General features: G+C 34.4%; 1 long non-coding RNA gene across 2 annotated transcripts in view; it reads left to right on the top strand.

Moving 5' to 3' along the window:
* LOC106008901 (uncharacterized) overlaps positions 1 to 16,319 on the top strand; it is a 185,738-nt gene that overhangs the window by 96,246 nt on the left and 73,173 nt on the right. The window lies entirely within an intron of this gene.

Genomic DNA, 16,319 nt, shown 5'->3' with positions numbered 1-16,319 from the left:
TTTTCTTCCTATTTCACATTCTCTATTATATATTTTCATCCTTATTTACACTTTCAGTTTCTCAAAGAAGAGAAACTATTCAGTATTTACACATATGTGTTTTATTTATTTCACTTAAGAGTATGGCCTCAATGTGAATCCATTTAGCTATCCTCTGCAACCTCTTTTTTCAGAGTGCTATAATTTTCAGAGTAGAAGTCTCTGACTTCTTCTGTTAGGTTGATTCCTAGGTATTTCATAATTCTTTGTTTCTCCAGTTCCTCTTTCAATGAGTCTGCTGTTCATGTACAGGTAGGCTATTTATTTTTGTGTGTTGACCTTGTACCCAGCTACTCTACTGAATTTGGTTATTAAGTCCTGAAGAGTTTTGATGAAGTTCTTCTACATAGAGTATCATGTCATCTACAAATGATGACAATTTAACTTCTTTATTTTCTATGTTTATTTCTTTCTCTTGTCTAATTGCTGTGGCTAATGTTTCCATAATTATATTGAACAGAGGTGATGAAAGTGAACATACTTGTCTTGTTCTTGATTTTAGCATGAAGGATTTCAGTTTTTGACCATTTAGTATAATGTTGGCTGTCAGTTTTTCATAGATGACTTTTATCAGGTTGAGATACAGACCATCTATTCCAATTTTCTTTAGGGATTTTGTTGAACACTTTTTCTGCGTCTATTAAGATGATCATATGGTTTTTATCCTTGGCTTTTAAAATAGTATATTACAGTTATTGATTTGCATATATTGAACCATCCCTGCATCCCTGGGATGAATCCAATTTGCTTAGGGTATATGAACTTCTTGATGATCTTCTGCTTTCTGTTTACCAGTGTCTTATTGAAGATTTTTGCATATATGCTCATTAAAGAGATTGTTGTATAGTTCTCTATAGGTCTCTTTTCAACTGGGTCTTTCTCTGCTTTGGGGATCAAGGTGAGGCTTGCTTCCAGGAATGAATTTAGGAGTATTGCTTCCCTTTCAGTTTGTTTGAAAAGTTTAAACATTGAAGCCATAAGGACCCCGGATTTTATTCAATGGTAAGTTTTTAATTACATTTTAATTTCATTCGTTGATTTTGGGTTGTTTAGAATTTTAGGTCTTCTTCATCCAAATTTGGTAATTCATATGTATCTAGAAATCTGTCTATTTCTTCTGTGTTTTTCATCTTTTTGGCATACAGGTTCTCAAATTAGGTATTGATGATGCTCTGAATTTCTGCTGGTTCCAATGTAATTTCACCCTTTCCATTCCTAATCATATGGATTTGGGTCCTTTCTTTCCTTTTTTTATAAGTTTGGCTAAGGGCTTGTCAATTTTGTTTATTCTTTCAAAGAACTAACTCTTCATTGATTTTTTTTGTGTCATTCTCCTAGTTTCCATTGCATGATTTCTGCTCTGATCTTTATACTTTCCTCCCTTGTATGAGCTTTGGGTTTGTCCCGCTCTTCTTTTTCTAGAATTTTGAGCCTCAGCATTAGGTTGTTTATTTGAGCTTACTATATTTTCCGAATATGAGTATTCACTGCTATGAATTTCCCTCATATGACTGCTTTCATTGTATCCTGTAAATTCCAATATATTGTATGGGGATTGTCATTTAATTGTAGAAACTGTCAGATTTCTTCTTTAATTTCTTCTGTGATCCATTAGTTGTTCAGGAGTGTGTTGTTTAATATCTATGTGTTTATGACATTCTTGTGGTTTCCTTTGCTATTGATCTCCAATTTCATTGCACTGTGATCTGGAAATATACAGAGGATAACTTCAATTCCTTTGCATTTACTTAAATATGTTCCATGAGAAAATACATGGTCTGTTTTGTAGAACAACCCATGTCCATTTGAACACAATGTGCATTCTGATTTTGGGGGGTGGAATACTCTATAAACATCTGTTAAGTTAATTTATTCAAGAGTTTGGTTGAGTTCTAGTATTTTTTTGTTTATTTTTTGTCTAGTTGATCTATTTGTGGAAGTGTGGCATTGAGGTCCCCCACTTCTATTGTATTAGTCCTTATTGGATTTTTCATGTCCATTAATATTTGTTTTATTAAGTTGAGTGCACTAGTATTTGGTGCATATATATTTATGATTGTCATTTCTTCCTCTTGGATTGTTCCCTTTAAAAAGATATAGTGACCTTCTTTGTCTCTCTTAATTAGTGTTGGTTTGAAATCCATTTTATCTCCAAATAAAATAGCTACTCCTGGTTTTTGGGGGGTTCCTGTCACATGGAGTATTGTTTTCCACCATTTAACTTTCAGTCTATGAGTTTCTTTTTGAGTTAAGTGAGTTTCTTGTGTAGATCATATTGTTGGATCATGCTTCTTGACCCATTCTGCCAGTCTATTTCTTTTGATTGGTGAATTGAGACCATTAACATTACCATTACCTTTTCTTGTTGTATTCTCCTCTTTTGCATTTAATTTCTTGTCTTGTCTGATGGATTCCTTCTGCTGGGTTTCCTGGGGTTGTGACCCTCATTATCTTTTCCTAGAATATTGATTAAAGTTTTTGGAGTACTGGTTTCTTATTCTTGAAGTTCTTCAAGTGTTCTTTGCTATGAAAGTATCTTATTTCACCATCAATTTTGAAAGGTAGTTTTGCAGGATACATCAATCCACGTTGGAGGTTGTTTTCTTTTAGGACTTGAAATACTTCATTCCATGTTCTCCTTCACTTGAGGGTTTATGTTGAGAAGTCTGCTATGATTTTGATGGCCTTTCCTTTGTATGTAATTTCTTTCTTTTCTCTAACTGCTTGTAGGATTTTGTTCTTCTGTTGGGTTTCTGGGATCTTGACTATTATATGTCTAGGTGTAGATTTTTTTTTGATCATGGCTAGTTGGAGTCCTAAATGTCTCACTTATCTGTATGTCAAATTCTTTTCCCCTGCTTGGGAAGTTTTCTGCCATTACTTCTGTGAACAGTTTTTTGTTTTTTTGTTTTTTTTAATCATTTGTACTATCTCCTGTTTCTTCATTCACTGCTATCAGTCTTATATTATTCTTCTTTGAATCATCTAGCAGCTGCTGGATTGATTTGTTATGGTCCCTTGCTATTTTTAAGAAGTCTTTCTTTTTATGAACATTAATCACAATACTGTCTTCTGTATCTGATATTCTTCCCTCACATTGGCTCATTCTGCTGAGTAAACATTCAATGGAAAATTTTTTTCATACGAGGATCAAACTTGGGACCCTGCACTTGCAAGGCAGGTGGCAGAACCACTGAGCCAAATGCCTGGCCCTTCAATGGAATTTTTAATGTCCTGGATATCTGTTTGCATCTGTTTTATGGATTGCTTTTGTTTCCTATGGTGGGATTCAATCATGTTTCTCAGCTCCTCATTTTTTTTTTGTCTGTATCTGCTCTAGAGTTATTAATCATGTCTTTCACTATGGACATAATCTCTGCTGTTATCTGAGAAATAATTTCTGATTTTATTTTTTTCAGATCCTCTTTCATTGCCAGTTCAGGGAGTCCAGGTCATTGAGTTTTAGATTGTTCCATCTCATTGTCCCTTGAGGTTGCCTTTGGTAATCTGGAAGTCTGGTTTTGAGACTTGTTTAGATGTCTTCTCGTTTCAGTCAATGCAATCTGCTGCACCTTTATCGAGGTTATTCTTTGCTCGCCCAGTGGGTTTCAATTCTCAGCAAGCCTCAGAGAGACCTCCTCTTTGCTACTCACCATTACACCAATAGTTGGGTTCAGAATGATGGCCTTCTGGATCCCAGAGCTGTGCTGTTGTCTGGGCAGGCTTCTTGCTGAAGGAATGTGCTACCAAGCTGCTGGTGTCTGGGCAGGCTTCTGGCTGGGGCCTGCATGCCTGTGCAGCTGTTTTCTAGGCCAGCCTTTGGCTGAGGCCTGCCCCACATTGCTGATGTCTAGGGGGTGCCCTGGCAGGGGCTTGTGCACTTATTCCTCTGTTGTTCCAGTGGGCTTCTGGCTGGAGTCTGTGCACATTTGTACTTACCAATGGTATCTGGGTGGACCTCTGGCTGGGGCCTGCATGCCCAAGGTGCTCCTAAATGGCATTTATAACAGATAAGTCCTTGAGATAATCCATTAACCTTTTAATTCATTAATCCCTGAATGGATAAACACATGAGAGCTCTAACTCCTAGCCCAATCATCTCTCAAACATTTCACATCTCCAATAGTAGTAATATATGGCATTGAGGACTAAGGTTCCAACAGGTGAAATTTAGGGGAATCCTTCAGATCAACACAGATTTTTCTAAAGTGGTATTTCTTGGTCTTCTTTTGCATCATGTTCCCAAATGTTGCTGCTCTACAATTCTATCTCATTTTTGCCATTATGTCTTCATTCTTTTAAAAATTCTTCCTTATGGCTGAGGCTGTAACTTAGTGGGAGAGAATTTGCCTGAGATGCATATGCACCCATTTTCTTTCATATGCCTCAAGTTTATCTTTCTTTATGGAAAAGCAGTACTCCATTGTGAGTAAATGCCATATATTTTTATCCTTTCATCTGTTGATGGACATGTAGGCTGCTTCAAAACTACAAAAATTAAGGTCATCTAGTACTGGGACTAGAATAGAGTAAGAGACAAATAATAATAAAAAAAGAACAACTAGAATCACAGTTATTTTATTTTCAATACAATTGCCAAAGTAATCTAGTGAGAGAAAAAGTGTTTACTCTAGGGGTGCTATAACTGAATGTCCATATTGAAAAAAATAACTCCCAACCACTATCCAATATGTTCAAAATTTAATTTGAGATGGATCACAGATTTTAAACAAAGTTATACACTTTCTAGATGAAAAGAGGAGAATATTTTTATCATCTGAATATGGCCAAGAATTTCTTTGGTCATAAAAAATAATAAAGTGAATTTACATAGGAGATATCATCAAAATTAAAAACATAGTTCTAATCATAAGACATTGTTAAGAAAAACACCAGACAGGGCCAAGGATTTAGCTCAGTGGTTCCAGTGCCTGCCTCACAAGTGCAAGGTCCCAAGTTTGATTCCTGGTACCAAAAAAAAAAAAAGAGAAAGAAAAGCAAAGGACCAGACAAACCACAACTAAAGAAAATATTTACAAACATAGATCTAACAAAATATTTGTGGCAGTAACTGGATGAATGGAGAGATTGATAAAAATGAGTTTATGGTTATGATTGATATACACATACACAAGTACTTATAAATATATTTTTTCAATTGAATAGTAAAGCAAAAACTGAAATTTTTGAAAAATAAGCAAAGTATTTGAACACTTTGAAAAGTGGGAGATATGAATGATTGATAAGCACATGGAAACTTTCTCACATCATTAGACATTAGAAAACGACAAATTCAATGCACATATGACACTTTATATGCAAAAGAATAGTGGATGTTATAATACATGGCTCACCAAATGTGTTCAGGGATATAGAAAAAATTAAACTCTCATATATTATTGGTGGGAACGTCAAATGTTACAATAACTTTGGGGCAAAATTCCCTCAAATTTATTAGAGAGCTAAGCATATACCTACGAGATGATTCAACAATTTTGTTGCTAGATATTTTTTCTAAAAATTGAAAACATATATTTACATACATACAGAAATGCATACTCAAACACACACCTACATACACAAACATGCATTTAGGCCTGAAAAACTCTTACACAGGAACAATTTTAGCAGCTTTATTTTTAATAGTTAAAACTGAAAATCTAGAATATTCTTTTTCTCTGTCTGCAGCACAAAGAGTAGCAACTGTGAAGGGATTATATTTAATAATTAGTAATGAAAATAAGTTAGTAATTGCCTATCTAAATATATTTCAAACAGGGTAACACATTTTCTTACCATCCTACTTACATGATTCATGTTTTAAAACACACATAATAGAACTTCTTTCTCTTGTCTTTTTCTATTTTATTATTATTATTATTATTATTATTATTATTATTATTATTATTTTGAGAAAGAGTTTATGTTGGCCAGGCTGGCCTTGAACTTGTCATCATTCTGTCTCAGCCTCCTAGAGTACTGGGACTACAAGTTTGCTCTAACAAGCCCAGCTGACACAACAGGACTTCCAATGTACAATCCAATTTTAAGCATATAAACAAGGATGGACATTAAGGAAATTATAGGTGAAATCTGTAAACCATTGTAATTTCTTTCTATTTAAAATGTTTGAAACAAGAGATATATAGAAAGTATTTTAACATATACCTCATTTATTCACCAAAATCTCAAGTATTACTTTTGCCATATTTATACATATCTTATGAATAAAAAAATGTCCATTTTACAGCGGTCTTACTTTTCCCTAAGAGTTAAAGCCCTCTTATGTAGTCAGTTGTATATTCCTCTATGTATGTATATTTTTACTTCATATTTATATTTACATAAATCATTTCAGTATATTTTCATATTGTAATCTTTCTGTAAAAGGGATTATCATTTTATGTGGCAAATTGTTTCATTTAACTTTTCGATATTTTAAGGGTATTTGTGTTACTATATATGAACTTTAACTCATATATTTCACTGGTGGAAATTTTGTTTTAATTAAATATGTGTACTGTCAATTCCTCTATTTTCATTGATTCATGCTAATTTCTTTCTCTTTTTTTCATTAGCATCAGCAATTGCATAGTGAGCATATGGTAACATCATGTGTGCAAATATTTCCTCTGGAAATGAGCCTGACAAAGTGATGTAAAGGTTACTGTAGAGTCTGCTCATCTTTACCTTTTGGATTAGCAAATCTGCTCTACAAATTGATTGTATCCAAGTGTACTGCTAATACCAGCACAAGAAAATTCATTATTTCTCTATGTATCTGCTCACATGGTATATGGGGCAGAATTCTTTAAATTTTGCAAATTTAATTACTTTAAACAGAACATTAGTTGTGTTTAAATATTCATCTTATTACTATTCAGTAAAAGATCTGCAAATTCCAAGTGGCTTTTCTAGGGTGAATTTCTACCATTGTGCACACTAAAAGGCTCCAAATGGTAACCCCTACATACTTCCAATTTAAGAAATTTGAATACATGAAAGATATTTAGAGTACATGGAATATATTTAGGATATATGAAAGGTACTTTTTGCAGAAATAGAAAGTGCTCTGAACTCTTTTATTGAATAATCAACTTACTGACTCCAATCTGTGCAGTACATACATTTGCTAACATATATGATTCCATTTTTAAAATATCCAGTTCCATATATGAGGTATGATCAAAAAATGATTAAGTTTTAAAAATGAAAAATATGTTTCTCTCAAAGACAAATTACCATTAATCCCCTTAAAAATATTCTCTCTCACTACAAATACACTCATCTCATCATTCTTGACTCTTTCTGAAGCAGTTTTGGAAGTTGTCTTTGATAGGTGTCTGTAAGAGATGTGACCAAAACTGCAATTAATGCTGCTGCTTGACCTCCAATAGAAAGGCAGACTCATGAAAACACTGTCATGTGTTCTTATCCACCTTTTCTCTGGATATGCACCCATGCAGCTTCTGAGTCTTCTCAAAGTCAAAAAGACCATGAAAGTTAAGCATTTTAAATTGATTGGGGACATTGATGCAGCCATCACAGTACAACTAAAGTCACTCACTAAAAAAAACTCTGAGAACTGCTTTAGAAAGCATCAAGATTGACTGGATAAATATGTGTGAAGCAAGGTGGGGGTATTTAGAGAGGGATTAATGTCAATGTGTTTAACTCAAATTTAGTAATTTTGTTTTTAATTTAAACATTCACCATATTATTTTATCTTACTACACATGATATATTAACAATTCATTTACTTCTCTTTTTTGGATATTAAAATATTATTCTGGGCCAGGGATTTAGCTCAGTGGTGCTACACCTACCTCACAAGCACAAGGTCCTGAGTTGGTCCCTGGTACCATAAAAAAGAAAAAAAATTATATGCTATATCTCACCTTTATATTTTTAAGTTCTTATTATAATAAAAATTTCTTTTAAAAATCCATAATTCTTCCTCTTCAAAATTTCCATTATTAGATTTATTCTTTACTTTTCAATAGAATTATTGTGGAATTTAAATAATTTCACCTAGTAAGAACTTCCCATCATGAACATGCTTAAACATTTTGTATTTTAGCATTGCTTATCAGAATAATATTTTTGTTCTCTATGTAGGTTTCAGAAATAAATATGAATATATACACATACATATATGATATCAATGATTATGCCTTACTTAAATTTTGTTACTATTATGAATAAAGACATTAAATTTTACAATTAATTTTTCAACTTTTTAATTTATTTTTAAATTAATATGATTGGTACATTTTAGGTACACAATATAATGACATTTACCATTGGAAATTTGCACATTTATGTAATCTCTCTTGGTTCTTATTTTTTCCCCATTCCCCTGCCCTCCCTTCAACCCCTCCATCCCTCCCTATTTACAAAGACTTTGTTTCCATTTTTTCATTTTCTCATATTAATTCCATTCCCTTCATTCCTTTCCCCTACCCCTCCCACTTCCCCTTCCCTATTGCCACTTTTCTTCCTATTTCACATTATCTATTATACCTTTTAGTCCTTATTTACACTTTCAGTTTCTCACACTAGAGAAACTATTCGGTAGTAACACATGTGTGTCCTATTTATTTCACTTAAGAGTATTGCCTCAATGTGCATCCATTTAGCTATAAATGTTTCTAATTCCTCGTTTTTTATGGCTGAGTAATGCTCTTATTTTGTAAACAAGCAAACAAACAAGAAAAACTGCAACGTCTTCTTTATCCAGTCTCCAATTGATGGGCAATTAGGCTGCTTCCAAGTTTTGGCTAATACAAATTGTGATGCTATGAACATGGGTTCACATATAGCATTGTGGTATGATTCTTTTAATTCTTTGGGGAAGATACCCAACAGGGGAATAGTTGGGTCAAATGGGACTTCCAGTCTTAGTTCTTTGAGGTATCTCCATAGGGATTTCCAAAGTGGCTGCACCAGTCTACACTCCCACCAGCAGTGGAGCAGTGTTCCTCTTTCCTCACAGCTCTATCAGCATTTGTTATTGGTTGATTTCTTGATGGCAACCATTCTTTCTGGGGTGAGGTGGAATTTCAGCATTGCTTTCATTTGCATCTCTCAAATGAATAGCGATGTTGAGCATTTTTTCATATGTTTATTTGCTATTTCTACTTCTTGGTCAGAGAAATGTCTGTTCATTTCAGATGCCCATTTTTAGATTGGGTCTTTAAATTTGGGAGGTCTGATCTTTTTAAGTTCTTTATAGATTCGAGATAGTAGACCTTTGTCTGAGGAAGAGCAGGTGAAGATTTTTTCCCACATTGTGGGTTGTCTCTTCACACTGCTGGTGGTTTCTCTTTCTGTGCAGAAGCTTTTTAATAAGAAGCGATCCCACTTGTTGATTGTTTGTGCTAGCTCACAGGCAACTGAGGTTTTGTTCATAAACTCTTTTCCTGCACCAATGTCTTCAAGAGTTCTGCCTAATCTCAATGCAAGTTGGTTCAGAGTTTCTGTTTTAATATTTAGATCTTTAATACATTTTGATTTTAGTTTAGTGCATGGTGAGAGATATAGGTCTAGTTTTAATCTTTGGCAAGTTGAAGCCCAATTTTTTCAGCACCATTTTTTAAAGAGGCTATCATTCCTCCAGTGAGGGTGTTTGGCACCTTTGTGGAAGATGAGGTGGCTTAGTGTGTCTGGAGTTGTTTTGGCATTTTCTAATCTGTTCCACTCATCCTCAGGTCTCTTTCTTTGCCAGTACCATGCTGTTTTATCACAGTAGCTTTATAGTATAGTTTCAAGTTGGGGGTTGTGATACCCCCTGCCATGTCTCTGTTACCTAGAATTGCTTTTGCTATTCTGGGTCTTTTCTCGTTCCAAATAATTTTTTGGATTGTTTTCTCAAGGTCCTTGAAGTGTGCTGCTGGGATTTCAATTGTGATTGCATGGAATCTATATAGCAGTTTTGGAAGTATGGCTATTTTCACTATGTTGATCCTTCCTACCCAGGAGCAGGGGATGTCTTTCCATTTTCTGATATCATCTTCAAGCTCTCTTTTCAGAATGCTATAGTTTTCAGAGAAGAGGTCTTTGATTTCTTTCATTAGGTTGATTCCTAGGTATTTCAGTTTCTTGGATGGTACTGTGAAAGGAATTGATTCCCCTATTTCTGTCTCAGTGAGTCTATTGTTTGTGTGGAGGAAAGCTACTGATTTTTGTGTGTTGACCTTGTATCCAGCTACTTGACTGAATTTGGTTATTAAGTCTAGAAGTCTTTTGGTGGAGTTCTTGTGGTCTTCTATATAAAGTATCATGTCATCTGCAAATAATGACAATTTGACTTCTTCATTTCCTGTCTTTATTCCTTTTATTTCTTTCCCTTGTCTAATTACTGAGGCTAATGTTCCTAAAACTATATTGAACAGGAGTGGTGATAGTGGACATCCTTGTCTTGTTTCTGATTTTAGTGTGAAGGATTTCTGTTTTTGACCATTTAGTATGATATTGGCTGTTGGTTTTTCATAGATAGCTTTTATCAGGTTGAGGTAGAGACCATCTATTATAATTTTTTGTAGGGTTTGTGTCATAAATGTGTGTTCAAATTTGTCAAATCCTTTTTCTGCATCTATGGAGACAATCATATGGTTTTTGTCCTTGGCTCTATTGATATAGTGTATTACATTGATTGATTTGCGTATGTTGAACCATCCCTGCATCCCTGGGATGAATCTCACTTGGTCAGGGTGTATGAGCTTCTTGATGATCTTCTGCATTCTATTTGCCAGTATCTTAGTAAGGATTTTTGCTTCTATGTTCATTAGTGAGATGGGTTTGTAGTTCTCTTTTTGGATTGGATCTTTCTCTATTTTGGGGATCAAGGTGATGCTTGCTTTCAGGAATGAATTTGGGAATATTGCTTCCCTTTCAATTTCACTGAAGAGTTTAAACAGTAGTGGCAGTAGTTCCTCTCTAAATGTCTTGTAGAATTTAGCAGTGAAGCCATCAGGACCATTATTTTTCTTAGTTGGTAAGTTTTTAATTATGTTTTTAATTTCTTTGATTGATATTGGGTTGTTTAGAATTTTTAGTTCTTCTTTGTTCAACTTTGTTAATTCATATGTATCTAGTAATCTGTCCATTTCTTCTGTGTTTTCCATGTTATTGACACATCAGTTCTCAAAGTAGGTATTGATGTTCCTATGGATTTATCTTGGGCCCATTGTAATTATACTTTTCGTTGTTAATTAAATGAATTTTTCTTTCTTGTTTTTGATAAGGTCGGCTAAGGATTTGTCAATTTTGTTTATTCTTTCGAAGAACCAACTCTTGGCTTCATTGATTTTTTTATATCACTCTCTTAGTCTCCATTGCATTGATTTCTGCCCTAATCTTTATAATTTCCTCCCTTGTATGAGCTTTGGGTTTGTCCTGCTCTTCTTTTTCTAGAAGCTTTAGGTTCAGCATCAGGTTGTATAATTGGGCTTGCTGTGTTTTCCTAATCTGAGTGTTTACTGCTATAAATTGCTCTGGTAGGACTGCTTTCATTGATTCCAATATTTTGCTTTGTCATTGTCATTTAATTGTGGGAACTGTCTGATTTTTTCTTTAATTTCCTCTGTGACCCATTGGTTATTCAGAAGTGTGTTTTTCAATTTCCATGTGTTTATGAAATTCTTGTGGCTTCTTTGGTTATTGATCTCCAATTTCATCACACTATGTTCTGATAATATACAAGAGATAACTTTAATTTCTTTGCACTTAATTAACCATGTTCTATGAGCAAGTATGTGGTCTATTTTGGAGAATGACCCATGTGCAGCTGAATAGAATGTGTATTCTGATTTTGTGGGGTGGAACACTCTGTAAATATCTGTGAAGTTCAAGAGTTTGACTGCTAGTATTTCATTGTTTATTTTTTTTGTCTAGTTGATTTATCTCTTTGCAACAGTGGGGTACTGAGGTCCCCCACTACTATTGTATTAGTGCTTATTTGATTTTTTCATGTCCATTAGTTTTATATAGTTGGGTGCACTAGTGTTTGGTGCATAGATATTTATGATTGTCATCTCCTTTTCTTTGATTGTTCCCTTTACAAGGATGTAGTGTCCTTTTTGTCTCTCTTAATCAGTGTTGGTCTGAAATCCACTTGATCTGCAAAGAGAATAGCTTTTCCTGCTTTTTTTCAGAATCCTGTCACATGGAGTATTGTTTTCCACCTTCTGACTTTCAGTCTATGAGTTTCTTTTTCAATGAAGTGTGTTTCTTGTATGGAGCATATTGCTGGATCTTGCTTCTTGACTCATTCTGCCAGTCTATTTCTTTTGGTTGGTGAATTGAGACCATTAATGTTTATGGTTATAACTGACACATATTGACTTATCATTGTCATGACTTTTTCTTTTTGTTGGATTCTCCCCCTTTACATTTAATTTCTTGTTGAGCCAGATGGGTTCACTCTGCTTTGCTACCTGGGATTGTGATCCTCATTGTCTGTTCCTAGTATATTGCCTAAAATTTTTTTTATTGCTGGTTTGGTATTCATGAAGTTCCTAAGGTGTTCTTTGTCATGAAAGTATCTGATTTCTCCATCAATTTTGTAAGATAGTGTTGCAGAGCACATCAATCTGGGTTGGAGACTGTTTTCCTTTAGGGCTTGGGATGTGTCACTCCAAGCTCTTCTTGCCTTGAGGGTTTACATTGAGAAGTCTGCTGTGATTCTGATGGGCTTTCCTTCGTATGTAATTTGTTTCTTTTCTCTAACTGCTTGTAGAATTTTTTCTTCTGTTGGGTTTCTGGAATCTTAACTATTATATGCCCATGTGTAGATTTTTTTAATCAAGGTTAGTTTAAGTCCTATATACCTCACTTAACTGTATGTCAAGTTCTGTTCCCTTGCTTGGGAATTTTTCTACCATCACTTCTGTGAACAGCTTTTTTTTTTTTTTATGTCATCTGAACTCTCATGTTTCTTCATTGACTCTGGTCAGTCTTACGTTATTATTCTTTTCATCGTTTAGCAGCTGCTGGATTGACTTCTTGTGGTCCCTTACATTATTAAAGAAATTTTTCTTTTCCTGGTCACTAATTGCAATCCTATCTTCCATATCTTATATTCTATCCTTGCACTGGGTCATTCTGCTATGTAAACTTTCAATGGAGTTTTTAATCTCCTGGAAATGTGTTTGTATCTATTTTATGGATTCCGTTTGTTTCTTATGTTGGGATTCCATCATTTTCCTCAGTTCCTCTATTTTTTTTACCTGTGTCTGCTCTAGATTTATTAATCATGTCTTGCATTATGGGCACAGTCTCTGTCATTATATGAGAAGTTATTTATGATTTCATTTTTTCCATGTCATCTTTTGTTGTCAGTTCAGGGAGCCCAGGTAGTTGAGTATCAGATTATTCCATCTCTTACCTTTGGGTTGCTTTAGGTGATCTGGAAGTCTGGTTTTTAGGGTTGTTTACATGTCTTGGCATTTCAACAGAGGGGACTGTGTGTGTGGTGTTTTTGCCCATGGGACTCACTTCCTTGGTGTTAGGGGGAGCGTTCTGATCCTTGGTGCTCAGGGCGGTGGTACAGTGGCCTAAAAGACCTCTACTTTTTATTTTTAGATGTATAGAAAATCTATTTTTCTTTATTGTCAATCATATGTTTTTAGAAAATCTGAATTTTAGTTTTAACTATTTATGCTTTATTTTCTTATAATACTGTACAAATGACCACAATTTCTACTAATCTTAGCACTTCTTTCTTCTTTCTTTCTTTCTTTTTCTTTTATTAATATTATTTATGTCACAGATTGAAAAATAATTTATTTAAGAAATATTTTTATGTAAATATTAATATGTTGGATATTTATTACCTGGTGATTAAAATAGCATGTTACTGGCACAGAAACAGGAGGAGAATCCAATCTGATTTCCACAGTGGTTGTTCTAGATTACATTCCCATCAGCAACATAGAGTTCCTTTTCCCCTACATCTTCCCCAGCATTTATTATAAGATTTTTGATTATAGCCATTGTTCCTGGGTAAATGGTATATCAGTGTAGTTTTAATTTGCATTTTTCTGATGGCTAGCCATGACGAGACTTTTTTCTTGCATTTTTTTTGCCATTTGTCCTTCTTCTTCTGAGAAATATCTATTCATTTACTGCCCATTTTTTGATTGGATCTTTTATTTTGTGGTGTTTAATTTTTTTGAGTTCTCTCTATATACTTGGTATTAGTCTTCTCTCTGAAGAATAGCTGGCAAACCTATTTTTCATTGTGTAAATTGTCTCTTCATTTTGTTTGTTATTTCCTTTGCTATTCATTAGTTTTTTAATTTTATATGATACCATTTGCTGATTCTTAGTATTATTTCTTGTGCCATTGGTATTCTTTCTGTTCAGAAAGTCCATGCCTATACCTATGTCTTCTAGAGTTGTACCTATTTTATCTACCAGCAGATTAAGCATTTTTAACATTTAATTCTTTGATCCATTTTGATTTTAGTTTAGTTTAGAACTTGGTGAGATATGTGGGTCTACACTCAATCTTCTGAATGTGGATATCCAATTTACTCAGTACCATTTATTAAAGAGGCTAGGCTATTTTTCCTCCAGTGCATGTTTTTGGCTCCTTTGTCAAAATAGCTGTATGTGGCTGGGGTTGATTCTGCTTCTTCTGTACTATTTCATTAATTCTCCTCCCTGTTTTTGTGCCAGTATCATGCTGTTTTAATCACCATAGCTTTGTAATATAACTTCAAGCCTTGGAATCTGATGCCACCCACTTTGCTTTTGTGACCCAGGGTTGCTTTGGCTATTCTGGATGTCTTCTGATTCCATATAAATATTAGGATTGTTTTCTCTCTGTGAGAAATGGCATTGGCATTAAAACTGTATATAAGTTTTGAAAGTATAGCTATTTTGATTATTTTGGTTCTGACTAGCCAGGAACAGAGATAGCTTTCTAATGTCTTCTTCCATTTTGTTTTTCTGAGTGATGTAATTTTCACTATAGAGGTTTTTAACTTCCTTAGTTAATACCTAAGTATTTTTTTTTGTGTGTGTACCAGGGATTAAACTCGGGTCCTTGCATTTGTGAAGCAGGCAGTGGAATCACTGAGTTAAATCCCTGGGCCACCTAAATATTTTTTGATGCTAATGTGAATACTACTATTTTCCTAATTGCTTTTTCAGAGAATTCATTCTTAGTGTATAAGAATGATATTAATTTTTGTTTGTTTATTTTTTATCCGGCTACACTACTGAATTTGGTTATCAATTCTAAGAGTCTTTTGATGAGGTTTTCTGGGTCTTGTAACTGAAGGATCATGTCATCTGCAAATAATGACATTTTGACTTTGTCCTCTCTTAATCATATCTCTTTTTATTTCTTTCTTTTGCCTGATTGCTCTGGCTAATGGATCGAGGACTATGTGAAATAGAAGTCGTGATAATGGACATCTTTTTCTTGTTCTTGATTTTAGAAGGAAACTTTTCAGGTTTTGTCCCTAATGTGATGTTAGCAGTAGGTTGTTAAAAAATGGCTTTTATCATGTTTAGACAAAGACCTGGGTTTTTATCATGAGATAAAGACATATGTTTCTTCTATACTGCATACTATTGGCTTTTGTTTCTTGATCCATTCTCCTGTGTCTTTTGATTGGCAAATTGAGTCCATTTACTTTGTGTCGGGGCATTCATCAGAGGTATGTATGAGACGGATATGCAGAGACAAGGGACTTTTGGAGGCACATGCCCAAAACTTCTTGGATTGCATGGTTAGAGATTAAAAGATAAACCTACAGGGCCACAAGTCCAAGTTGGACCAAAATGTATTGCCTTAAAGGAATGAATGTTCTGCACTTTGCCCTTCTCATACTCAAAATTTATCATTTAGATTTGTCCCAAGATCAGTCATTTAAACGACCACCCTGACCTTCACCTGTCCTTCCCCTGTCCCTTCAAGAGTTCTTGCTGAGACACACTTCTTTTTTCTTAAATCCTTTCTTCCTGGTTCTATCAATAAAAAGCCACAGAGACTTGTGTGAGACTCTCATGCTGAGGGGTCTTGGTTAATGGTAGTCCCTCAGGGTCCTCTTGGAGTATGGAATGGACAGATGCTGAGTAATCTTTCATCCTTTTGTGCAATGCCATGGTTGTGAACTGCAACAACATTGATATATATAATTGATAGATATTGACTTATTTCTGTCATTGTGCTATCTTGCTTTGTTTTCCTTCTATTTAATTGTTAGACTTACCTGATACTGGATCTTTTGGCCTTTTCAGCATCATTTTCTCCTTCTGGGGACATT

The sequence above is a fragment of the Heterocephalus glaber genome, unplaced genomic scaffold (assembly GCF_053883595.1).
Source record: "Heterocephalus glaber isolate CG9 unplaced genomic scaffold, H.glaber_assembly_v1.0 deba00001457, whole genome shotgun sequence".
Classification (NCBI taxonomy): Eukaryota; Metazoa; Chordata; class Mammalia; order Rodentia; family Bathyergidae; genus Heterocephalus; species Heterocephalus glaber.
Note: the sequence above shows the minus strand (reverse complement) of the source record. Positions and strands in the feature narration are given on the sequence as shown.